The sequence below is a fragment of the Heterodontus francisci genome, unplaced genomic scaffold (assembly GCF_036365525.1).
Source record: "Heterodontus francisci isolate sHetFra1 unplaced genomic scaffold, sHetFra1.hap1 HAP1_SCAFFOLD_136, whole genome shotgun sequence".
Taxonomy (NCBI): Eukaryota; Metazoa; Chordata; class Chondrichthyes; order Heterodontiformes; family Heterodontidae; genus Heterodontus; species Heterodontus francisci.
Genome location: NW_027141926.1, coordinates 1,796,161 through 1,823,665, shown reverse-complemented (window position 1 = coordinate 1,823,665; position 27,505 = coordinate 1,796,161). Strand labels below are relative to the sequence as shown.

General features: G+C 45.8%; 1 pseudogene; it reads left to right on the top strand.

Annotated features, from left to right (window-relative positions):
* The first annotated feature begins 10,444 nt into the window (after nt 1-10,444).
* LOC137365653 (mitochondrial-processing peptidase subunit beta-like) lies at nt 10,445-25,067 on the top strand (annotated as a pseudogene).
* The last annotated feature ends 2,438 nt before the right edge of the window (nt 25,068-27,505 follow it).

The following is a 27,505-nucleotide window of genomic DNA, read 5'->3' as shown; positions in this document are numbered from 1 at the left end:
ATTCACTGGGAAGCTAGGGAGGAGATGGCAGAGCCTTTGTCCTTGATCTTTATGTCGTCATTGTCGACAGGTATAGTGCCAGAAGATTGGAGGATAGCAAATGTTGTCCCCTTGTTCAAGAAGGGGAGTAGAGACAGCCCTGGTAATTATAGACCTGTGAGCCTTACTTCAGTTGTGGGTAAAATGTTGGAAAAGGTTATAAGAGACAGGATTTATAATCATCTTGAAAAGAATAAGTTCATTAGCGATAGTCAGCACGGTTTTGTGACGGGTAGGTCGTGCCTCACAAACCTTATTGAGTTTTTCGAGAAGGTGACCAAACAGGTGGATGAGGGTAAAGCAGTGGATGTGGTGTATATGGATTTCAGTAAGGCATTTGATAAGGTTCCCCACGGTAGGCTATTGCAGAAAATACGGAAGTATGGGGTTGAAGGTGATTTTGAGCTTTGGATCAGAAATTGGCTAGCTGAAAGAAGACAGAGGGTGGTGGTTGATGGCAAATGTTCATCCTGGAGTTTAGTTACTAGTGGTGTACCGCAAGGATCTGTTTTGGGGCCACTGCTGTTTGTCATTTTTATAGATGACCTGGATGAGTGTGTAGAAGGGTGGGTTAGTAAATTTGCAGATGACACTAAGGTCGGTGGAGTTGTGGATAGTGCCGAAGGATGTTGTAGGGTACAGAGGGACATAGATAGGCTGCAGAGCTGGGCTGAGAGATGGCAAATGGAGTTTAATGCGGAAAAGTGTGAGGTGATTCACTTTGGAAGGAGTAACAGGAATGCAGAGTCCTGGGCTAATGGGAAGATTCTTGGTAGTGTAGATGAACAGAGAGATCTTGGTGTCCAGGTGCATAAATCCCTGAAGGTTGCTACCCAGGTTAATAGGGCTGTTAAGAAGGCACATGGTGTGTTAGCTTTTATTAGTAGGGGGGATCGAGTTTCGGAGCCACGAGGTCATGCTGCAGCTGTACAAAACTCTGGTGAGACCGCACCTGGAGTATTGCGTGCATTTCTGGTCACCGCATTATGGGAAGGATGTGGAAGCTATGGAAAGGGTGCAGAGGAGATTTACCAGGATGTTGCCTGGTATGGAGGGAAGGTCTTACGAGGAGAGGCTGAGGGACATGAGGTTGTTTTCGTTGGAGAGAAGGAGGAGGAGAGGTGACTTAATAGAGACATATAAGATAATCAGAGGGTTAGATAGGGTGGATAGTGAGCGTCTTTTTCCTCGGATGGTGATGGCAAACACGAGGGGACATAGCTTCAAGTTGAGGGGTGTTAGATATCGGACAGATGTGAGAGGTAGTTTCTTTACTCAGAGAGTAGTAAGGGCGTGGAACGCCCAGCCTGCAGCAGTAGCAGATTCGCCAACTTTAAGGGCATTTAAGTGGTCATTGGATAGACATATGGATGAAAATGGAAAACTGTAGGTCAGATGGTTTCACAGGTCGGCGCAACATCGAGGGCCGAAGGGCCTGTACTGCGCTGTAATGTTCTAATTCTAATTCGAACATAACCCAACAGGACGAGAGTGTACTCTCCATGTTGTACAGACTGTCACCCAACAGGATGAGAGTGCACTTTCCATGTTGTACAGACCATAACCCAACAAGGGGAGAGTGTGCTCTCCATGTTGTACAGAACATAACATTTGCGTGGAGCAGCTTTGACAGAACGAGGTGCGGAGCGAACATACAGCTGAGCGGTCAATTTCACTTTGACAGAACGAGGTGCGGAGCGAACTTACAGCTGAGCGGTCAATTTCAGTAAGTTACAAGTTAATCCCCTTTTGTTTCGGAGGACCAGGGGACTTCTGGGTAAGGGAAAACTATTTATTTGGGCAGTTGTAAAATCTTTTTCTTTTTGCGAGGAGCAGCTTTGACAGAACGAGGTGCGGAGCGAATTTACAGCTGAGCGGTCAATTTCAGTAAGTTACAAGTTAATCCCCTTTTGTTTCGGAGGACCAGGGGACTGCTGGGTAAGGGAAAACTATTTATTTGGGCAGTTTTAAAATCTTTTTCTTTTTGCGAGGAGCAGCTTTGACAGAACGAGGTGCGGAGCGAATTTACAGCTGAGCGGTCAATTTCAGTAAGTTACAAGTTAATCCCCTTTTGTTTCGGAGGACCAGGGGACTGCTGGGTAAGGGAAAACTATTTATTTGGGCAGTTTTAAAATCTTTTTCTTTTTGCGAGGAGCAGCTTTGACAGAACGAGGTGCGGAGTGAACTTACAGCCGAGCGGTCAATTTCAGTAAGTTACAAGTTAATCCCCTTTTGTTTCGGAGGACCAGGGGACTGCTGGGTAAGGGAAAACTATTTATTTGGGCAGTGGCGGTACCCGAGACACTACACGTGTAGTATCTCCCACCCACCCTCCTCCTCTAACCAAAAAAAAAGGACTCTGGTGTGTTGATGAGGTAAGCTTTTTATTTAAAAAGTTCAGTCCGTCGGATTGCTAAGCGAACAAGTTTTGACTTTTTTTTTTTCGTTTGGTTTTTCAGTAGATTTGTTGGGAAACTAGAATAGTGGGAATGGAGGGAAAGGCAGTTGTATGTTCCTCCTGCAGAATGTGGGAGGCAGGGGTCGCCAAGAGTGTCCCTGCTGACTGCATCTGCGGGAAGTGCACCCAACTCCAGCTCCTCGCAGACCGCGTTAGGGAACTGGAGCTGGAGCTGGATGAACTTCGGATCATTCGGGAGGCGGAGGGGATTATTGACAGGAGTTATAGGGAGGTAGTCACACCTCAGGTAAAAGAAGTAGGTAGATGGGTTACCGTCAGGGGAAGGAAAGGGAACCAGCAGGCAGTGCAGGGATCCCTGTGGCCGTTTCCCTCAACAACAGGTATACCGTTTTGGATACTGTTGGGGGGGACGACATACCAGGGGTAAGCAATGGGGTGCAGGTCTCTGGCACAGAGTCTGTCCCTGTTGCTCAGAAGGGAAAGGGGAAGAGGAGCACAGCATTAGTCATTGGGGACTCCATAGTTAGGGGAACAGATAGGAGGTTCTGTGGGAACGAGAGAGACTCACGCTTGGTGTGTTGCCTCCCAGGTGCCAGGGTACGTGGTGTCTCTGATCGTGTCTCTGATCGTGTTTTGGGGATCCTTAAGGGGGAGGGGGAGCACCCCCAAGTCGTGGTCCACATAGGCACCAACGACATAGGTAGGAAGAGAGATGGGGATTTAAGGCAGAAATTCAGGGAGCTAGGGTGGAAGCTTAGAGCGAGAACAACCAGAGTTGTTATCTCTGGGTTGTTGCCCGTGCCACTTGCTAGCGAAGAGAGGAATAGGGAGAGAGAGGAGTTGAACACGTGGCTGCAGGGATGGTGTAGGAGGGAGGGTTTTGGTTTCCTGGATAATTGGGGCTCTTTCTGGGGTAGGTGGGACCTCTACAAACAGGATGGTCTTCACCTGAACCAGAGAGGTACCAATATCCTGAGGGGGGGAGATTTGTTAGTGCTCTTAGGGGGGGGGGGGGGCGTTTAAACTAAGTCAGCAGGGGAATGGGAACCTAAATTGTAGTTCCAGTGTACAGGCTGTTGAGAGTAGTGAGGTAGGGGATAAGGTTACAGGGACGCAAGAGGGCACTGGCAAGCAAGAACTTGGTTTAAAGTGTGTCTACTTCAACGCCAGGAGCATCCGGAATAAGGTGGGTGAGCTTGCAGCATGGGTTGTTACCTGGGATCCTGATGTTGCGGCCATTTCAGAGACATGGGTAGAGCAGGGGCAGGACTGGATGTTGCAGGTTCCGGGATTTAGATGTTTCAGTAAGAACAGAGAAGAGGGTAAAAGAGGGGGGGTGTGGCATTGTTGATCAAGGAAAGTATTACAGCGGCAGAAAGGACGTTTGAGGACTCGTCTACTGAGGTAGTATGGGCCGAGGTTAGAAACAGGAGAGGAGAGGTCACCCTGTTAGGAGTTTTCTATAGACCTCCGAATAGTTCCAGAGATGTAGAGGAAAGGATAGCGAAGATGATTCCCGACAGGAGCGAGTGTAACAGGGTAATGGTTTTGGGGGACTTTAACTTTCCAAATTTTGACTGGAAATACTATAGTTCGAGTACTTTAGATGGGTCAGTTTTTGTCCAGTGTGTGCAGGAGGGTTTTCTGACACAGTATGTGGACAGGCCAACCAGGGGCGATGCCACATTGGATTTGGTACTGGGTAATGAACCCGGCCAGGTGTTCGATTTGGATGTAGGTGAGCACTTTGGCGATAGTGATCACAATTCGGTTAGGTTCACCTTAGCGATGGGCAGGAACAGCTATATACCGCAGGGCAAGAATTATAGCTGGGAGAAAGGAAATTATGACGCGATTAGGCAAGATTTAGGATGTGTAGGATGGGGAAGGAAACTGCAGGGGATGGGCACAAACAAAATGTGGAGCTTATTCAAGGAGCAGCTTTTGCGTGTCCTTGATAAGTATGTACCTGTCAGGCAGGGAGGAAGTTGTCGAGCGAGGGAGCCGTGGTTTACTCAAGAAGTTGAAGCGCTTGTCAAGAGGAAGAGGGCGGCTTATGTTAGGATGAGACGTGAAGGCTCAGTTAGGGCGCTCGAGAGTTACAAGCTAGCCAGGAAGGATCTAAAGGGAGGGCGAAGAAGAGCAAGGAGAGGACACGAGAAGTCATTGGCGGATAGGATCAAAGAAAACCCTAAGGCTTTCTATAGGTATATCAGGAATAAAAGAATGATAAGAGTTAGAACAGGGCCAATCAAGGATAGTAGTGGGAAGTTGTGTGCGGAATCAGAGGAGATAGGGGAAGCGTTAAATGAATATTTTTCGTCAGTATTTACAGTAGAGAAAGAAAATGTTGTCGAGGAGATTACTGAGATACAGCCGACTAGGCGAGATGGGATTGAGATTCACAAGGAGGAGGTGTTAGCAATTTTGGAAAGTGTGAAAATAGATAAGTCCCCTGGGCCAGATGGGATTTATCCTAGGATTCTCTGGGAAGCCAGGGAGGAGATTGAAGAGCCGTTTTTGTTGATCTTTTTGTCGTCATTGTCGACAGGAGTAGTGCCGGAGGACTGGATGATAGCAAATGTTGTCCCCTTGTTCAAGAAGGGGAGTAGAGACAGCCCTGGTAATTATCGACCTGTGAGCCTTACTTCGGTTGTGGGTAAAATGTTGGAAAGGGTTATAAGAGATAGGATTTATAATCATCTTGAAAAGAATAAGTTCATTTGCGATAGTCAGCACGGTTTTGTGAAAGGTAGGTCGTGCCTCACAAACCTCATTGAGTTTTTCGAGAAGGTGACCAAACAGGTGGATGAGGGTAAAGCCGTGGTTGTGGTGTATATGGATTTCAGTAAGGCGTTTGATAAGGTTCCCCACGGTAGGCTATTGCAGAATATACGGAAGTATGGGGTTGAGGTCATTTAGAGCTTTGGATCAGAAATTGGCTAGCTGAAAGAAGACCGAGGGTGATGGTTGATGGCAAATGTTCATCCTGGAGTTAAGTTACTAGTGGTGTACCGCAAGGTTCTGTTTTGGGGCCACTGCTATTTGTCATTTTTATAAATGACCTGGATGAGAGTGTAGAAGGGTGGGTTAGTAAATTTGCGGATGACACGAAGGTCGGTGGAGTTGTGGATAGTGTCGAAGGGTGTTGCAGGGTACAGAGGGACATAGATAGGCTGCAGAGCTGGGCTGAGAGATGGCAAATGGAGTTTAATGCGGAGAGGTGTGAGGTGATTCACTTTGGAAGGAGTAACAGCAATGCAGAGTATTGGGCTAATGGGAAGATTCTTGGTAGTGTAGATGAGCAGAGAGATCTTGGTGTCCAGGTACATAAATCCCTGAAAGTTGCTACCCAGGTTAATAGGGCTGTTGAAAAGGCATATGGTGTGTTAGCTTTTATTAGTAGGAGGATCGAGTTTCGGAGCCACGAGGTCATGCTGCAGCTGTACAAAACTCTGGTGAGGCCACACCTTGAGTATTGCGTGCAGTTCTGGTCACCGCATTATAGGAAGGATGTGGAAGCTTTGGAAAGGGTGCAGAGGAGATTTACGAAGATGTTGCCTGGTATGGAAGGAAGGTCTTACGAGGAAAGGCTGAGGGACTTTTGGTTGTTTTCGTTCGAGAGAAGGAGGAGGAGAGGTGACTTAGTAGAGACATACAAGATAATCAGAGGGTTAGATAGGGTGGATTGTGAGAGTCTTTGTCCTCGGATGATGATGGCAAACACGAGGGGACATAGCTTTAAGTTGAGGGCTGAAAGATATAGGACAGATGTCAGAGGTAGTTTCTTTACGGAGAGAGTAGTGGGGGCGTGGAACGCCCTGCCTGCAACAGGAGTAGACTCGCCAACTTTAAGGGCATTTAAGTGGTCATTGGATAGACATATGGATGAAAATGGAATAGTGTATGTCAGATGATCGGCGCAACATCGAGGGCCGAAGGGCCTGTACTGCGCTTCCATGTTCTAATCTAATCTAATCTAATAATTCTATGACCACTTCCCTGGTGATTGTAATTTTCTTGAGTTCCTCCCTCCTTTCCATTTCCTGACTTACAGCTAATACTGGGATGTTACTTGTATCCTCAATAGTGAAGACCGATGCAAAATATCTGTTCAATTCATCTGCCATCTCCTTGTTATCCATTATTAATTTTCCAGACTCACTTTTTATAGAACAAATGCTCACTTTGATAACTGTTCTTTTTTCAAAATCTATAGAAACTCTCACTATCTGTCTTTATAATTCTAGCTCGCTTTCCCTAGTAATCGAATTTTACCTTCCTTTCTCTCCCGCTCCCTCTGCCTGTCTGTCTCTCTCCCTCCTTCTGTCTCACTCCCTCACCCTCCCTCCCTCTCTCTGTCTCCACTTCTGATCATCCACTTCAATGACTTTTCCCCACATTATCCTCATGTCCCCTTATGTCATTGGTATTTAGGAATCTGTCAATCTCTGCTTCAAACATACTCAGTGACTGAGCTTCCACAGCCCTCTGGGGTAGAGAATTCCAAAGATACACAACCCACTGAGTAAAGAAATTTCTCCTCATCTCTGTTTTAAGTGGCTTCCCCCTTATTTTGAAATTGTGTCCCCTGGTTCTGAACTCCCCAACCAGGGGAAACATCTTAGCTGCATCTACCCTGTCTATCCCTTTAAGTATTTTGTAATTTTCAATCAGATCATCGCTCATTCTTTGAAACTCTCGAGAACACAGGCCCAGTTTCCCCAATCTCTCGTCATCGGAGACTCCCGCCATCCCAGGATCAAGTCTGCTGAACCTTTGTAGCACTCCCTGTATGGCAATAATATCCTTCCTAAGATAAGGGAAACAAAACTGCACACAGTACTCCAAGTGCAGTCTAACCAAGATTCTAAACAATTGAAGCAAGACGTCACTATTCCAGTACTCAAAACTTCTTGTCATAAAGGCTAACATACCATTAACCTTCCGAATTGCTTGCTTCATCTGTCAGTGACTTATTGACAAGGACATTCAGGTCCCTTTTTACATCTACACTTTTTAATCTCTTACCATTTAAGAAATACTCTGCACATCTTTTCCTCCTACCAAAGTGGATAAGCTCATATTTTTCCACATTATATTCCATCTGCCACGTTCTTGCCCACTCAGTCTTCCCAAATCCCAAATCATGAAGCCGCTTTGCATCTTTCTCAGAACACACATTCCCACCTAGTTTTGTGTCATCCGTGAACTTGTAAAAACTGCATTTGGCCCCCACATCCAAATCATTGATAGAGATCATGAATAGGGGCAGCACAGTGGTGCAGTGGTTAGCACTGCAGCCTCACAGCTCCAGCGACCAAGGTTCGGTTCTGGGCACTGCCTGTGCGGAGTTTACAAGTTCTCCCTGTGACCGCGTGGGTTTCCTCCGGGTGTTCCGGTTTCCTCCCACAGCCAAAGACTTGCAGGTTGATAGGTAAATTGGCCATTGTAAATTGCCCCTAGTGTACGTAGGTGGTAGGAGAATTGAGGGAATGATGTAAGGGAATGTGGGATTAATGTAGGATTAGAGTAAATGGGTGGTTGTTAGTCAGCACAGACTCGGTGGGCCGAAGAGCCTGTTTCAGTGCTTTATGACTCTATGACAGCTGGGGCCCAAACACTGATCCCTGTGGTGCACCACTCGTCACAGCCTGCCAATGCAAGAATAATTCATTTATTCCGATTCTCTGCTTTCTCCATGTTAAACACTCCTTAATCCACACCAGTATATTACCTCCCATCCCATGTGCTTTAATTTTGCGAACCAACCTCCTGCGGGGGACTTTATCAAAAGCCTTCTGAAAGTCCAAATATATAACATCCACCAACTCCCGTTTATCAACTCCTCAAAAAACTCCAACAGGTTCATCAAACATGATTTCCTATTCATAAATCCACGTTGACTGTGCCCAATCAGATCATTATGATCCAAGTGTCCATTTATTATAGCCTTTAGAATAAATGAGAGCATTTTCCCAACGACTGATGTAAGACTAACAGGTCTGTAATTTCCTGTTTTCTCTCTCCCTCCCTTCTTAAATAGTGGGGTGACATTTGCAACTTTCCAATCTGCACGAACTGCTCCAGAATCTATAGAATTTTGGAAGATGATCATCAATGTATCCACTATCTCCGCAGCTACCTCTTTCAACACTCTGAGATGTAGAATATCAGGTTCCAGGGACTTAGCGACCTTCAGCCTTATTAATTTCTCCAATACAACCTTCTTACTAATACTAATTTCCTTCAATTCCTCATTCTCCCTAATCCCTTGGATTGCTAATTCTGGGAGATTTCTTGTATCTTCCTCAGTGAAGACAGACACAAAGTAATCATTTAGCTTCTCTGCCATTTCTCTATCTTCCATTATAAATTCTCCTGACTCTGCCTGCAATGGACACACATTTGTTTTAGCCAAACATTTCCTTTTTATGCCCCTATCGAAGCTTTTACAGTCTGCTTTTTTATTTTTGTTAGCTTACATTCATATTCTATTCTCCCTTTCTTCATCAGTTTCTTCGTCCACCTTTGCTGTATTATAAAATCGTCCCAATCCTCAGATTTACTACTATTTCTGGCAACTTTATAGACCTTTCCTTTTAATCCGATACAATCTTTAAGTTCCTTTGTTATCCACCATTGACTGCCTTTACTTCTGGGGTTTTTGTGCCTTGAAGGAAGGTGTATTTGCTGTAAACTAAGTAATATTTCTTTAAAGACTATCCATTGCTTGCTGACTGACAGGCTCACAGTCAAGCAATGCCTTGATTTTCACATTCTCATTCCTCTTTTCAAATCCCTCCATAGCCTCACTCCTCCCTATCTCTGTCATCCCCTCCAGCCCCATAACCCTTGGAGATATCTGAAATGATCTAATTCTGGCCATAAGGAGAAGAGCTCAGTGATGTTGGATGCTCAGCACTGCAGTGATGACATAAAACAGCACCATTCAGCCCAGCTGGTCCTCTCCTATCCTTTGAAAGGTGGAGAGCTGGGACATTGTCTTAAAACATAGCCCATTCATTCTGAGAATATCAGGAAAAGGGACAAGACCCAGACTGTGGAACACGATCAATGCGGCAGGGATGGGGGCTGTGGGGTAAAGAGGAAGTGAGTTGGTGTAGTGTGGGAGATGAGGCAGGGGATTGCAAATTTCCAGGGGAAGATCAGACAAAGTGCTTTGATTGGTGGGTCCAGCAGTGAGCTTTAAACAAAACCAGTGGGAACAAATAAAGATCCAGGCCAAGGGAACATGCTTGCCTTCATCGGTTGGGGCATAGGGTATAAAAATTGGCAAGTCATGCCAGAACTTCAGTTATGCCACACTTGGAATATTGCATGCAATTCCGGTCGCCACACGACCAGAAGGATGTGGAGGCTTTAGAGAGGGTTATGAAGAGGATTACCAGGATGTTGCCTGGTCTGGAGGGTATTAGCTATGAGGAGAGGTTGGATAAACTCGGATTGTTTTCACTGGAACGACAGAGGTGGAGGGACGACATGATGGTGGTTGACAAAGTTATGAGTGGCATGGACAGAGTGGATAGTCAGAAGCTTTTTCCCAGGGTGGAAGAGTCAGTTACTAGGGGACATAGGTTAAAGGTGCAAAGGGCAAAGTTTAGAGGGGATGTGCGAGGCAAGCTATTTACACTGAGGGTGGTGAGTGCCTGGAACTTGCTGCCGGGGGAGGTGGTGGAAGCAGGTACGATAGCGACGTTTAAGAGGCATCTTGACAAATACACGAATAGGATGGGAATGGAGGGATACGGACCCCGGAAGTGCAGAAGGTTTTAGTTTAGACAGGCGTCAAGATCGGCGCAGGCTTGGGGGCCGAATGGCCTGTTCCTGTGCTGTACTGTTCTTTGTTCTTTGTTTCCTAACTTTTCTAAGCTCCCTCTACACTGACACATCAGACATTCCCAGGCAGGTACAGCAGGTTGAGGCAGGGCCAGGGGGCTGGTGCAAAATAAATCTCTTTCGACAATGCACCTCTCCTCCCCTGCAGGTGTTAAGTATGGCTGGGTTCAGAACTACGCTCACTGGTTCCCCTCCCTTGATGATGCTGACTCTGACTGGGTTCAGTTCTACGCTCACTGGTTCCCCTCCCTTGATGGTGCTGACTCTGACTGGGTTCAGTTCTACGCTCACTGGTTCTCCTCCCTTGATGGTGCTGACTCTGACTGGGTTCAGTTCTACGCTCGCTGGTTCCCCTCCCTTGATGGTGCTGACTCTGACTGGGTTCAGTTCTACGCTCACTGGTTCCCCTCTCTCTCCTGCCTTGAAGGTGTTGACTCTGGCTGGGTTCAGTTCTACACTCACGCACAGCCCTGCTTGATGCTAATCCGGATACAAAGGCATGGTCTCCAATCCATTGCAAAGGACATTTGCTGTCATACCATCATGCAGCAGTCACAAGGGAATGTTTGATGGGACAGTGTAGACGGAGCTTTACACTGTATCTAACCCATGATGTACCTGCTGTGGGAGTGTTTGATCGGACAGTGTACAGGGAGCTTTACTTTGCGTCTAACCCATGGTCTACCTGCCCTGGGAGTGTTTTCCACATGACAAAAGTTGCTTTGAATACGCTGAGGAAAATTCTTCAACTTTTCGCAGCAGCTGACACACGACCAGTACACTCTCCCACAGACTGGAGATCCCACAGATATTAATACTGTGATACTGGATAACCCACATACATTAACAGTGTCAGACTTAGTAACCCACAGATATTAACACTGTCAGAGAGGATAACCCACAGATATTAACACTGTCAGACTGGATATCCCAAAGATATTAACAGTGTCAGACTGGATATCCCACAGATATTAACAGTGTCAGAGAGGATAACCCACAGATATTAACACTGTCAGGGAGGATAACCCACAGATATTAACACTGTCAGACTGGATATCCCAAAGATATTAACAGTGTCAGACTGGATATCCCACAGATATTAACAGTGTCAGAGAGGATAACCCACAGATATTAACACTGTCAGGGAGGATAACCCACAGATATTAACAGTGTCAGACTGGATATCCCACAGATATTAACACTGTCAGACTGGATATCCCAAAGATATTAACAGTGTCAGACTGGATATCCCACAGATATTAACAGTGTCAGAGAGGATAACCCACAGATATTAACAGTGTCAGACTGGATATCCCACAGATATTAACAGTGTCAGACTGGATATCCCACAGATATTAACAGTGTCAGACTGGATAACCCACAGATATTAACACTGTCAGAGAGGATAACCCACAGATATTAACAGTGTCAGAGAGGATAACCCACAGATATTAACACTGTCAGGGAGGATAACCCACAGATATTAACAGTGTCAGACTGGATATCCCACAGATATTAACACTGTCAGACTGGATATCCCAAAGATATTAACAGTGTCAGACTGGATATCCCACAGATATTAACAGTGTCAGACTGGATATCCCACAGATATTAACAGTGTCAGACTGGATAACTCACAGATATTAACACTGTCAGAGAGGATAACCCACAGATATTAACACTGTCAGGGAGGATAACCCACAGATATTAACACTGTCAGACTGGATATCCCACAGATATTAACAGTGTCAGACTGGATATCCCACAGATATTAACAGTGTCAGACTGGATAACCCACAGATATTAACACTGTCAGGGAGGATAACCCACAGATATTAACAGTGTCAGACTGGATATCCCACAGATATTAACAGTGTCAGACTGGATATCCCACAGATATTAACAGTGTCAGACTGGATAACCCACAGATATTAACACTGTCAGGGAGGATAACGCACAGATATTAACAGTGTCAGACTGGATATCCCACAGATATTAACAGTGTCAGACTGGATATCCCACAGATATTAATAGTTTCAGACTGGATAACCCACAAATATTAATACTGTGATACTGGATAACCCACATGCATTAACAGTGTCAGACTGGATATCCCACAGATATTAACAGTGTCAAATGGGAGAACCCCCAGATATTAACAGTGCCAGACTTGATAACCCACTAATATTAACTCTGTCAGACTGGATATCCCAAACATATTAGCAGTGTCCAACTGGAAATTCCATAAATATTAACAACATCAGACTGGATAAAACAAAGATATTAATAGTGCCAGACTGGATGACCCACAGATATTAACAGTGTCAGAGTGGATTACCCACAGTAACATTGGTAATACCAGGCATGTGCGTGCTATAAGTTTTTCAGTCAAATCTTGAAGGGGTGTGTACTGGAGGGCCAGCAGTCGGAGGAAGGGTCAAAGTTGGTCATATTGACTCAGGACCTACAATCAACATGGGGACGGACCGACCGTGTGGGTGATTCTTTTCCAGGAACACAGGCATTGCGAGCGAGGAGTGAACAGCTGGGAAGTCAATTTCATCGGGAGTTTCGGTGGAGCAGTTTGGGCTGTTTCTGAACCCGAGACACTACTCTTGTAGTGTCTCCCACCCGCCCTCCTCCTCTTACCAAAAAAAAGGACTCGGTTGTGTGTAGGTAAGGTAAGGCTTTTTCTATTTCACTTCTTGTTTTATCGTGTGATTGGTAAAAAACTTGGGAAGTTAGAATAGTGGGAATGGAGGTTAAGGTAGTTGAATGTTCCTCCTGCAGAATGTGGGAGGTAAGGGTCGCCATGGGTGTCCCTGCTGACTGCATTTGCGGGAAGTGCACCCAGCTCCAGCTCCTCGAGGACCGCGTTAGGGAACTGGAACTGGAGCTGGAGGAACTTCGGATCATTCGAGAGGCGGAGGGGATTATTGAGAGGAGTTATCGGGAGGCAGTCACACCTCAGGTAAAAGAAGAAGGTAGATGGGTTACCGTCAGGGGAAGGAGAGGGAACCAGCAGGCAGTGCAGGGATTCCCTGTGGCCGTTTCTCTCAACAACAGGTATACCGTTTTGGATACTGTTGGGGGAGACGACTTACCAGGGGTAGGCAATGGGATACAGGTCTCTGGCGCAGAGTCTGTCCCTGTTGCTCAGAAGGGAAGGGGGAAGAGGAGCAGAGCATTAGTCATTGGGGCCTCCAAAGTTAGGGGAACAGATAGGAGGTTTTGTGGGAACGAGAGAGACTCACGGTTAGTGTGTTGCCTCCCAGGTGCCAGGGTACGTGATGTCTCGGATCGTGTTTTTGGGATCCTCAAGGGGGAGGGGGAGCAGCCCCAAATCGTGGTACACATAGGCACCAACGACATAGGTAGGAAGACAGATGGGGATTTAAGGCAGAAATTCAGGGAGCTAGGGTGGAAGCTTAGAGCGAGAACAAACAGAGTTGTTATCTCTGGGTTGTTGCCCGTGCCACGTGCTAGCGAAGTGAGGAACAGGGAGAGAGAGGAGTTGAACAAATGTCTGCAGGAATGGTGTAGGAGGGAGGGTTTTGGTTTCTTGGATAGTTGGGGCTCTTTTTGGGGTAGGTGGGACCTCTACAAACAGGATGGTCTTCACCTGAACCAGAGGGGTACAAATATCCTGGGGGGGGGGGGGGGGGGGGAGATTTGCTAGTGCTCTTCGGTGGGATTTAAACTAATTCAGCCGGGGGTTGGGAATCTAAATTGTAATTCCAGTGTGCAGGCTGTTGAGAGTAGTGAGGTAGGGGATAAGGTTCCAGGGACGCAAGAGGGCACTGGCAAGCAAGAGCTTTGTTTAAAACGTGTCTACTTCAACGCCAGGAGCATCGGGAATAAGGTGGGTGAGCTTGCAGCATGGGTTGGTACCTGGGATCTCGACGTTGTGGCCATTTCAGAGACATGGGTAGAGCAGGGGCAGGAATGGATGTTGCGGGTTCCGGGATTTAGATGTTTCACTAAGAACAGAGAAGATGGTAAAAAAGGGGGGGGGTGTGGCATTGTTAATCAAGGAAAGTATTACAGTGGCAGAAAGGACGTTTGAGGACTCGTCTACTGAGGTAGTCTGGGCCGAGGTTAGAAACAGGAGAGGTGAGGTCACCCTGTTGGGAGTTTTCTATAGACCTCCAAATAGTTCCAGAGATGTAGAGGAAAGGATAGCAAAGATGATTCTTGACAGGAGCGAGAGGAACAGGGTAGAGGTTATGGGGGACTTTAACTTTCCAAATATTGCATGGAAATACTATAGTTCGAGTACTTTAGAAGGGTCTGTTTTTGTCCAGTGTGTGCAGGAGGGTTTTCTGACACAGTATGCAGACAGGCCAACCAGGGGCGATGCCACATTGGATTTGGTACTGGGTAATGAACCCGGCCAGGTGTTAGATTTAGAAGTTTGTGAGCACTTTGGTGATAGTGATCACAATTCGGTTAGGTTTACCTTAGCGATGGGCAGGGACAGGTATATACCGCAGGGCAAGAATTATAGCTGGGGGAAAGGAAATTATGATGCGATTAGGCAAGATTTAGGATGCGTAGGATGGGGAAGGAAACTGCAGGGGATGGGCACAATCGAAATGTGGAGCTTATTCAAGGAGCAGCTTTTGCGTGTCCTTGATAAGTATGTACCTGTCAGGTAGGGAGGAAGTTGTCGAGCGAGGGAGCTGTGGTTTACTAAAGAAGTTGAAGAGCTTGTCAAGAGGAAGAAGAAGGCTTATGTTAGGATGAGACGTGAAGGCTCAGTTAGGGCGCTTGAGAGTTCGAAGCGAGCCAGGAAGGATCTAAAGGGAGAGATAAGAAGAGCAAGGAGAGGACACGAGAAGTCATTGGCGGATAGGATCAAAGAAAAACCTAAGGCTTTCTATAGGTATATCAGGAATAAAAGAATGACTAGAGTTAGATTAGGGCCAATCAAGGATAGTAGTGGGAAGTTGTGTGTGGAATACGAGGAGATAGGGGAAGTATTAAATGAATATTTTTCGTCATCATTTACAGTGGAGAAAGAGAATGTTGTCTAGGAGAATAGTGAGATACAGACTACTAGGCTAGATGGGATTGAGTTTCACAAGGAGGAGGTGTTAGCAATTTTGGAAAGTGTGAAAATAGATAAGTCCCCTGGGCCAGATGGGATTTATCCTAGGATTCTCTGGGAAGCCAGGGAGGAGATTGCAGAGCCTTTGTCCTTGATTTTTATGTCGTCATTGTCGACAGGAATAGTGCCGGAAGACTGGAGGATAGCAAATGTTGTCCCCTTGTTCAAGAAGGGGAGTAGAGACAGCCCTGGTAATTATAGACCTGTGAGCCTTACTTCGGTTGTGGGTAAAATTTTGGAAAGGTTATAAGAGATAGGATGTATAATCATCTTGAAAAGAATAAGTTCATTCGAGATAGTCAGCACGGTTTTGTGAAGGGTAGGTCGTGCCTCCCAAATCTTATTGAGTTTTTTGACAAGGTGACCAAACATGTGGATGAGGGTAAAGCTGTGGATGTGGTCTGTATGGATTTCAGTAAGGCGTTTGATAAAGTTCCCCACGGTAGGCTGTTGCAGAAAATACAGAGGTATGGGATTGAAGGTGAATTAGTGCTTTGGATCAGAAATTGGCTAGCTGAAAGAAGACAGAGGGTGGTGGTTGATGGTAAATGCTCATCCTGGAGTTTAGTTACTAGTGGTGTACCGCAAGGATCTGTTTTGGGGCCACTGCTGTTTGTCATTTTTATAAATGACCTGGATGAGGGTGTAGAAGGGTGGGTTAGTAAATTTGTGGATGACACGAAGGTCGGTGGAGTTTTGGATAGTGCCGAAGGATGTTGTCATTTACAGAGGGACATAGATAGGCTGCAGAGCTGGGCTGAGAGATGGCAAATGGAGTTTAATGCGGAAAAGTGTGAGGTGATTCACTTCGGAAGGAGTAACAGGATTGCAGAATACTGGGCTAATGGGAAGATTCTTGGTAATGCAGATGAACAGAGAGATCTTGGTGTCCAGGTACATAAATCCCTGAAAGTTGCCACCCAGGTTAATAGAGCTGTTAAGAAGGCAGATGGTGTGTTAACTTTTATTAGTAGGGGGATCGAGTTTAGGAGCCACGAGGTCATGCTGCAGCTGTACAGAACTCTGGTGCCGCCGCACCTGGAGTATTGCATGCAGTTCTGTTCACCGCATTATAGGAAGCATGTGGAAGCTTTGGAAAAGGTGCAGAGGAGATTTCCTAGGATGTTGCCTGGTATGGAGGGAAGGTCTTACGAGGAAAGTTTGAGAGACTTGAGGTTGTTTTCGTTAGAGAGAAGGAGGAGAAGAGGTGACTTAATAGAGACATACAAGATAATCAGAGGGTTAGATAGGGTGGATAGTGAGAGCCTTTTTCCTCGGATGGTGATGGCAAACACGAGGGGACATAGCTTTAAGTTGAGGGGTGATAGATATAGGACAGATGTCAGAGGTAGTTTCTTTACACAGAGAGTAGTAGGGGCGTGGAACGCCCTGCCTGCAACTATAGTAGACTCGCTAACTTTAAGGGCATTTAAGTGGTCATTAGATAGACATATGGATGAAAATGGAATAGTGTCGGTCAGATGGTTTCACAGGTCGGTGCAACATCGAGGGCTGAAGGGCCTGTACTGCGCTGTAATGTTCTATGTTCTATGTTCCATGTTATTAACAGTGTCAGACTTAATAACCCACTAATATTAACTCTGTCAGACTGGATATCCCAAACATACTAGCAGTGTCCAACTGGAAATTCCATAAATATTACCAACATCAGACTGGATAAAACAAAGATATTAATAGTGTCAGACTGGATGACCCACAGATATTAGCAGTGTCAGAGTGGATTACCCACAGATATTAACAGTCTCAGCCTGGTGTATCCCACAGATATTAACAGTGTCAGACTGGATAACCCACAGATATTAACAGAGTCAGACTGGATAACCCACTGATATTAACAGAGTCAGACTGGATAACCCACAGATATTAACAGAGTCAGACTGGATAACCCACTGATATTAACAGAGTCAGACTGGATAAACCACAGATATTAACATTGTCAGACTGGATAAACCACAGATATTAACAGAGTCAGACTGGATAAACCACAGATATTAACATTGTCAGACTGGATAAACCACAGATATTAACAGAGTCAGACTGGATAAACCACAGATATTAACATTGTCAGACTGGATAAACCACAGATATTAACAGAGTCAGACTGGATAAACCACAGATATTAACATTGTCAGACTGGATAAACCACAGATATTAACAGAGTCAGACTGGATAAACCCACAGATATTAACATTGTCAGACTGGATAAACCACAGATATTAACATTGTCAGAGTGGATAAACCACAGATATTAACAGAGTCAGACTGGATAAACCACAGATATTAACATTGTCAGACTGGATAAACCACAGATATTAACAGAGTCAGACTGGATAAACCCACAGATATTAACATTGTCAGACTGGATAAACCACAGATATTAACATTGTCAGACTGGATAAACCACAGATATTAACAGAGTCAGACTGGATAAACCACAGATATTAACAGAGTCAGACTGGATAAACCCACAGATATTAACATTGTCAGACTGGATAAACCACAGATATTAACATTGTCAGAGTGGATAAACCACAGATATTAACAGAGTCAGACTGGATAAACCACAGATATTAACATTGTCAGACTGGATAAACCACAGATATTAACAGAGTCAGACTGGATAAACCACAGATATTAACATTGTCAGACTGGATAAACCACAGATATTAACATTGTCAGACTGGATAAACCACAGATATTAACAGAGTCAGACTGGATAAACCACAGATATTAACATTGTCAGACTGGATAAACCACAGATATTAACATTGTCAGACTGGATAAACCACAGATATTAACAGAGTCAGACTGGATAAACCCACAGATATTAACATTGTCAGACTGGATAAACCACAGATATTAACATTGTCAGAGTGGATAAACCACAGATATTAACAGAGTCAGACTGGATAAACCACAGATATTAACAGAGTCAGACTGGATAAACCACAGATATTAACATTGTCAGAGTGGATAAACCACAGATATTAACAGAGTCAGACTGGATAAACCACAGATATTAACAGAGTCAGACTGGATAAACCACAGATATTAACATTGTCAGAGTGGATAAACCACAGATATTAACAGAGTCAGACTGGATAAACCACAGATATTAACATTGTCAGAGTGGATAAACCACAGATATTAACAGAGTCAGACTGGATAAACCACAGATATTAACAGAGTCAGACTGGATAACCCACAGATATTAACAGAGTCAGACTGGATAACCCACCGATATTAACTCTGTCAGACTGGATATCCCAGACATATTAACTGTGTCCGACTGGAAATCCCACAAATATTAACAGTATCATACCTCATAACCCAAAGATATTAATAGTATTGGACGAGATGACCCACCGATGTTAACAGTGTCAGACTGGATACCCACAAATAATAACAGTGTCATACTAGATATCCCACAGATATTAACAGTGTCAGACTGGTTAAACCACAAATATTCCGAATGTCAGACTGGATAACCCACAGATAACAACAGTGTCAGACTGGACAACCCACAGACATTAACTGTGTTGGATTGGAGGACTCCCCAATATTAACAATATCAGACTTGTGAAATGACAGATATTAACAGTGTCAGACTGGATAACCCACAGGTACTGACACTGTCAGACTGGATAACCGACAGCTATTATGAATGTCAGACTGGAAACGCTCAGCTATTAACCGGGTCAGACTAGAGATCCCTCAGATATTCACAGTGTGAGAGTTGATAAGCCACAGATATTAAAAGTGTCAGACTAAATAACCAAAGGATATTAACAGTGTCCAAGTGGAAATCCCACAAATATTAACATCAGACTGGATAACCCACAGATATTAATAGTTCCAGACTGGATAACCAACAAATAATTGCAGATTCAGACTGGATAATCCAGAGATATTAACAATATCAGACTGATAAACCAAAGGTATTAATAGTGTCAGATTGGATGACCCACAAATATTAACAGAATCAGACTGGAGAACCCACAGCTATTCACAGTGTCAGGCTGGATGACCCTCAGATTTTACCACAGTGAGAATGTATATCCAACAGATAATAAACTTGTGAGACAGCATAACCCACAGTTATAAACAGTGTCAGACTGGATAACACACAAATAATAGAAGTTTCAGACTGGATAATCCACAGATATTAACACTGCCAGACTGGAAAACCCACAGATATTAACAGAGTCAGACTGGAAAACCCACAGATATTAACAGAGTCAGACTGGAAAACCCACAGATATTAACAGAGTCAGACTGGAAAACCCACAGATATTAACAGAGTCAGACTGGAAATCCCCCAAATATTAATAACATCAGACTGGATAACACAAAGATATTAATAGTGGCAGACTGGAGTATCCCCCGATATTAACAGTGTCAGTCTTGTTCAACGACAGATATTAACAGTGTCAGACTGAATAACCCAAAGGTATTAACAGTGTCCGACTGGAATTTCGACGACTATTAACATCAGAATGCATAACCCACAGATATATCCTCTAACAAAAAAAAGGACTCTTGTGTGGAAGGTTTGGTTCGGGAAGGTTTTCCTTTATTATTTTTTTAAAATCTCTTTTGTCAATTTGGTGCGGAGGGGATGGAAGGTAGGGTAGTTGCCTGCTCCTCTTGCAGGATGTGGGAGGTAAGGGTCATCACTTGTGTCCCTGCTGACTTCACCTGTGAAAAGTGCACCCAACTCCAGCTCCTCGCAGACCGTGTTAGGGAACTGGAGCTGGAGCTGGATGAACTTCGGTTCATTCAGGATGCTGAGGGGGTGATAGAGTGCAGTTATAGGGAAGTAGTGACACCTAAGTTACAGGATAAAGGTAGCTGGGTGACCATCAGGGGAGGGAAAGGGAATAGGCGCAGTGCTGGGATCCCCTGTGGCCGTTCCCCTCAATAATAAAAATACCGTTTTGGATACGGTTGGGGGGGATGACCTACCAGGGGAAAGCCACAGTGGCCAGGTCTCTGGCACTGAGCCTGGCTCTGTGGCTCAGAAGGGAAGTGGGGAGAATAGGAGAGCAATAGTGATAGGAGATTCAATGGTTAGAGGAACAGACAGGAGATTCTGTGGTCGGGAACGAGACTCCCGGATGGTATGTTGCCTCCCGGGTGCCAGGGTCAGGGATGTCTCGGATCGAGTCCACAGGATTCTTAAGGGGGAGGGGGAGCAGCCAGAAGTCGTGGTAAACATCGGTACCAATGACATAGCTAGGAAAAGGGATGAGGACCTGAAAATCGAACATAGGGAGTTAGGTTGGAAGCTAAAAGGCAGGACGAGCAGAGTAGTAATCTCAGGATTGATACCGGTGCCACGTGCTAGTGAGGCTAGAAACAGAGAGCGAGTGCAGCTGAACACGTGGCTACAGAGCTGGTGTAGGAGGGAGGGCTTCAGATATGTGGATAATTGGGATAGCTTCTGGGGAATGTGGGACCTGTACAAAAAGGATGGGTTGCATCTGAACTGGAGGGGCACCAATATCCTGGGCGGGAGGTTTGCTAGAGCTCTTCGGGAGGGTTTAAACTAGTTTGGCAGGGGGACGGGAACTGGAGCTACGGATCAGTGGATGGGGTATCTGTTGAACAGGCAGATACAGAGTGTAGAGAGTCTGTGAGGAAGGTTAGACAGTTGACAGGGCAAAGTTGCAGCCAATATGATGGGTTGAAGTGTGTCTATTTTAATGCAAGAAGTGCCAGGAATAAGGGTGATGAACTTAGAGCATGGATCAGTACTTGGAGCTACGATGTTGTGGCCATTACGGAGACTTGGATATCACAGGGGCAGGAATGGATGTTGGATGTTCCAGGGTTTAGATGTTTCAAAAGGAATCGGGAGGGAGGTAAAAGAGGTGGGGGAGTGGCATTGCTAATCAGGGATAGTATCACAGCTGCAGAAAGGGAGGTCGTCGAGGAGGGTTTGTCTACTGAGTCATTATGGGTGGAAGTCAGAAACAGGAAAGGAGCAGTCACTTTATTGGGTGTTTTCTGTAGACCCCCCAATAGCAACAGAGACACAGAGAAACAGATTGGGAGGCAGATTTTGGAAAGGTGCAGAAGTAACAGGGTTGTTGTCATGGGTGACTTCAACTTCCCTAATATTGATTGGAACCTCCTTAGTGCAAATAGTTTGGATGGAGCAGATTTTGTCAGGTGTGTCCTGGAAGGTATCCTGACTCAATATGTAGATAGGCCGACTAGAGGGGAGGCTATGTTGGATTTGGTGCTTGGCAATGAACCAGGCCAAGTGGCAGATCTCTTACTGGGAGAGCATTTCGGTGATAGTGATCACAACTCCCTGACCTTTACTATAGTCATGGAGAGGGATAGGAGCAGACGGGATGGGAAAATATTTAATTGGTGGAGGGGGAATTACAATGTTATTAGGCAGGAACTGGGGAGCTTAAATTGGGAACAGATGTTCTCATGGAAATGCATGACAGAAATGTGGAGGTTGTTTAGGGAGCACTTGCTGTGACTGCTGGATAGGTTTGTCCCAATGAGGCAAGGAAGGGATGGTAGGGTGAAGGAACCTTGGATGACAAGAGATGTGGAACAGCCAGTCAAGAGGAAGAAGGAAGCTTACTTAAGGTTGAGGAAGCAAGGATCAGACAGGGCTCTAGAGGGTTACAAGGTAGCCAGGAAGGAACTGAAGAATGGACTTAGGAGAGCTAGAAGGGGACATGAAAAAGTCTTGGCGGTTAGGATTAAGGAAAATCCCAAGGCGTTCTACACTTCCGTGAGGAACAAGAGGATGGCCGATCATGGATAGTGGAGGGAACGTGTGCCTGGAGTCGGAGGAGGTAGGGGAGGTCCTAAATGAATGCTTTGCTTCAGTATTTACGAGTGAGAGGGACCTTGTCGTTTTTGAGGACAGCGTGAAACAGGCTGATATGCTTGAACAGGTTGATGTTAAGAAGGAGGATGTGCTGGAAATTTTGAAAGACATGATGATAGATAAGTTCCCAGGGCCAGACGGGATATACCCAAGGTTATTACGGGAAGCGAGGAAGAGATTTCCGCGCCTTTGGCGATGATCTTTGCGTCCTCACTGTCCACTGGAGTAGTACCAGATGATTGGAGGGTGGCAAATGTTATTCCCTTGTTCAAGAAAGGGAATAGGGATAACTCTGGGAATTACAGACCAGTCAGTCTTACGTCGGTAGTGGGCAAATTATTGGAGAGGATTCTGAGAGACAGGATTTATGATTATTTGGAAAAGCATAGTTTGATTAGAAATAGTCAGCATGGCTTTGTGAGGGGCAGGTCATGCCTCACAAGCCTTATTGAATTCTTTGAAGATATGACAAAACACATTGATGAAGGAAGAGCAGTGGATGTGGTGTATATGGATTTTAGCAAGGCGTTTGATCAGATTCCCCATGGTAGGCTCATTCAGAAACTAAGGAGGCATGGGATACACGGAAATTTGGCTGTCTGGATACAGACTTGGCTGGCCCATAGAAGACAGAGGGTGGTAGTAGATGGAAAGTATTCAGCATGGAGCTCGGTGACCAGTGGTGTTCCGCAGGGATCTGTTCTGGGACCTCTGCTCTTTGTGATTTTTATAAATGACTTGGATGAGGAAGTGGAAGGCTGCGTTAGTAAGATTGCTGATGACACAAAGGTTGCTGGAGTTGTGGATAGTGTGGAGGGCTGTTGGAGGTTGCAACGGGACATTGACAGAATGCAGAGCTGGGCTGAGAAGTGACAGATGGAGTTCAACCTGGAAAAGTGTGAAGTGATTCATTTTGGAAGGTCGAATTTGAATGCAGGATTCTTGGCAGTGTGGAGGAACAGAGGGATCTTGGGGTCCACGTCCATAGATCCCTCAAAGTTGCCACCCAAGTTGATAGGGGTGTTAAGAAGGCGTATGGGGTGTTGGCTTTCATTAACAAGGGGATTGAGTTTAAGAGCCACGAGATTATGCTGCAGCTCTATAGAGCCCTGGTTAGATCACACTTGGAATATTGTGTTCAGTTCTGGTCGCCTCATTATAGGAAGGATGTGGAAGCTTTCGAGAGGGTGCAGAGGAGATTTACCAGGATGCTGCCTGGACTGGAGGGCATGTCTTATGAAGAAAGGTTGAGGGAGCTAGGGCTTTTCTCATTGGAGCGAAGAAGGATGAGAGATGACTTGATAGAGGTGTACATGATGATGAGAGGCATAGATAGAGTGGATAGCCAGAGACTTTTTCCCAGGGGGCATAATTTTAAGGTGATTTGATGAAGGTTTCGGGGAGATGTCAGAGGTTGGTCCTTTACACAGAGAGTGGTGAGTGCATGGAATGCACTGCCAGCGGTGGTAGTAGAAGCAGATACATTAGGGACATTTAAGCGACTCTTGGATAGGTACATGGATGATAGTAGAATGAAGGGTATGTAGGTAGTTTGATCTTAGAGTAGTTTAAAGGGTCGGCACAACATCGTGGGCCGAAGGGCCTGTACTGTGCTGTACTGTTCTATGTTCTATGTTCTATTAACAGTGTCAGACTGTATATCCCACAGATACTAACAGTGTCAGTCTGGATAACCCAAAGGTATTAACAGTGTCCGACTGAAAATCCGACTACTATTAACATCAGAATAGATAACCCACAGATATTAACGGCGTCAGACTGGATACCCACAGATATTAACGGCGTCAGACTGGATAGCCCACAGATATTAACAGTGTCAGAGAGGCTAACCCACTGATATTAACATTGTCAGACTGGATACCCCACAGATATTAACATTATCAGGCTGGTTAACCACAGATATTAACAGTGTCAGTGTGGATAGCCCACAGATATCAAAAGTGTCAGGCTTGATAACCCACAGATATTAACAGTGTCAGACTGGAGAGCCCACAGATAATAACAATGTCAGACTTTATAACTAACAGATATTAACAGTGTCAGACTGGCTAATCAACTGATATTAACAGTGTCAGACTGGATATGTAGCCCATCCGATACAACTGGAGCCGATTCCAGGCCACCCAAGCAACACCTGCACTCGTTATTCTGAATATTCCAGAAGTAAATGTTACTGTTCTGTAAAATGGACTCCGAGTGACGTCTGAAGACTCTGTAGAGTTGGACTGTGGATTGATGCAGGGAGCCGCTATGAAAATGAGAAGAACAATGGAACAGCTCATTTCTTGGAGCACGTGGCTTTCAAAGGCACAAAGAAAAGCTCTCAGCTAGACTTGTAACTTGAAATCGAGAGCATGGGAGCCCATTTAAATGCATACACATCTAGAGAACAAACAGTGTATTATGCTAAAGCATTTTCTAAAGATCTACCCAGGGCTGTAGAAATCCTTGCAGATATTATCCAGAACAGCACCTTGGGAGCGGTTGAGATTGAACGTGAGCGCGGAGTTATTCGAAGGGAAATGCAAAATGTTGAAACCAATCTTCAGGAAGTAGTCTTTGATTATCTGCATGCAACAGCTTATCAGACCACGGCATTAGGCCGCCCCATCCTGGGACCTACGGAAAACATCAAAACTATAACTCGGAATGACCTGATGGAATATATTACAGCACACTGCAATGGACCAAGGATGGTATTAGCTGCTGCTGGAGTAATTTTCAAAACTTTTCTGTAGGAGACCACCTGTCAAAACAGAACTCCTGTCCTAATGTCCATAAACTCGGGGTCAGGTACCCAAAGTTCATTTCGATGAAACAACGAAACTAATGTGCTGGTAAATCAACAATTACAAAATTTCTGACAGCTTCACAGGCTCGAGTTCAGGGACTCCCAATTTAAAAATCTGTGTTGTAATATGACTGTGTTCGGGGAGCCCGTCCGACGACCTTGAGGGCCACATACACTCCAGGAAGCCAGATTTATTGGTGAACGACTGAAAGATGAAGGAGTGAGGTCGCTGCTCCCGAGCCGGCGGGAAACTCAGTTGTCCGTCCAGAGTGTCGAGAATGAAGGGCAGCGCGGCCATGCCGGGCTCCAGGGAAGAGGCCGCTCTGAGTGTGTGAGGATCACCAGTGGACAATGGTGGGAGATGATGAAATGTTTTATTCCCTGCACCCCCTTCCCCCACCCACTCCCCCCCGCACCCCTCTCCCACCCACTTAACAACACCCCCCCGCACCCCCTTTCCCCCTCCTCCTCCCACCAGCATCCACTTATCCCTGTGCAGGGACCCTAACAACCCCACTGCCTTGTGGGCATTTCGGGAGAGACCAAGGCTAAGGGAGTAATCGCAAACAGAAAATCTGGAGCGGAACCCCGTAGGCAGTCATGTGTCAGCATTGGCATGTTTCCGGCAGTTCCTGCAGCTATACCGGTGCCAAATGTCGTGCTCTGAACTCCTTTGGACCCCACCAGGATGGCCGAGAGAGGGATTTTGACGTTTGGGCAACTCACAACATCCATACATCCGCCCAGGCATGCGCAATGGAGAGGTCATTCCATAGTCGTCTCACAGCGACTGACACAACACGGAAGACAGCAGTTACGGGTTATAGGTCCAGCTCAATTGGCCTAGAGATTGGGCGCCATGGGTTACCTTTGTTGGTGGGAGAGGTCATCGCATCTCACTGGACTGCTACCGCCAGCCTCAAAGCGGGCAGCCCTCGGTCAGGATGATTCTGTCCCTCCACAGTCCACCTGCTTCAATGGGTGCTTGGACCTCAGGGTCATTGCCCGACAAGTGGACTGTAACACCGCACCAAACAGCACGACAAAAAAAGGAAAGAAGGTACCAGCCCTTCGTTTTGCAAGTTGGAACGTCAGAACTGTGTGTCCTGGCCTGTCGGAAGACCTTACACAAATCAACGATTCTCGGAAGACCGCCATCATTAACAACGAGCTCAGTAGACTCAATGTAGACATTGCAGCACTTCAGGAGACTCGCCTCCTTGCAAGTGAATCTCTAAGAGAGCAAGACTACACCTGCTTCTAGCAGGGTAGGGATCCTGAAGAACCAAGACAGCATGGAGTGGGCTTAGCCATCAGAAACTCTTTGCTGAGCATGATAGAGCCACCCTCAAATGGCTCGGAATGCATACTGTCCATCCGACTGCTCACTGCCTCTGGTCCAGTACACCTACTCAGAATCTATGCTCCAACATTCCGCTCCCCACCTGAAGCTAAAGACCAGTTCTACGAAGAACGCCACAATATCATGAGCAGCATCCCCAATACCGAACACCTGTTCCTGCTGGGGGACTTTAATGCCAGGGTTGGGGCCGACCATGACTCATGGCCCTCCTGCCTTGGGCGCTATGGCATTGGAAGGATGAATGAGAATGGACAAAGACTGCTTGAGTTGTGTACCTTTCATAACCTCTGCATCACCAACTCATTCTTTCACACTAAATCCTGTCACCCGGTTTCTTGGAGGCACCCAAGATCACGTCGTTGGTACCAGCCGGACCTCATCGTCACAAGGCGAGCCTCTTTAAACAGTGTTCAAATCACACGCAGCTTCCACAGTGTGGACTGCGACACCGACCACTCCCTGGTGTGCATCAAGGTTAGACTCAAACCAAAGAAGCTGCATCACTCCAAGCAGAAGGGCCGCCCGCGCATCAACACTAGTAGAATTTCTCATCCACAGCTGTTAAATAAGTTTCTAAATTCACTTGAAAAAGCCCTTCAAAACACTCCTACAGGGGATGCGGAGACCAAGTGGGCCCACATCAGAGACGCCATCTATGACTCAGCAATGACCACTTATGGCAAACGTGTGAAGCAGAATGCAGACTTGTTTCAATCTCACCTTGAAGAGCTGGAACCTGTCATAGCCGCTAAGCACATTGCACTACTGAAATACAAGAAAGCCCCCAGCGAGTTAACATCCGTAGCACTTAAAGCTGCACAAAGAACAGCCAGGCGCTGCGCAAATGACTACTGGCAACGCCTATGCAGTCATATTCAGCTGGCCTCCAACACCAGAATAATCAGAGGAATGTATGATGGCATTAAGAGAGATTTTGGGCCAACCATCAAGAAGATTGCCCCCCTCAAATCTAAATTAGGGGACACAATCACTGACCAACGCAAGCAAATGGACCGCTGGGT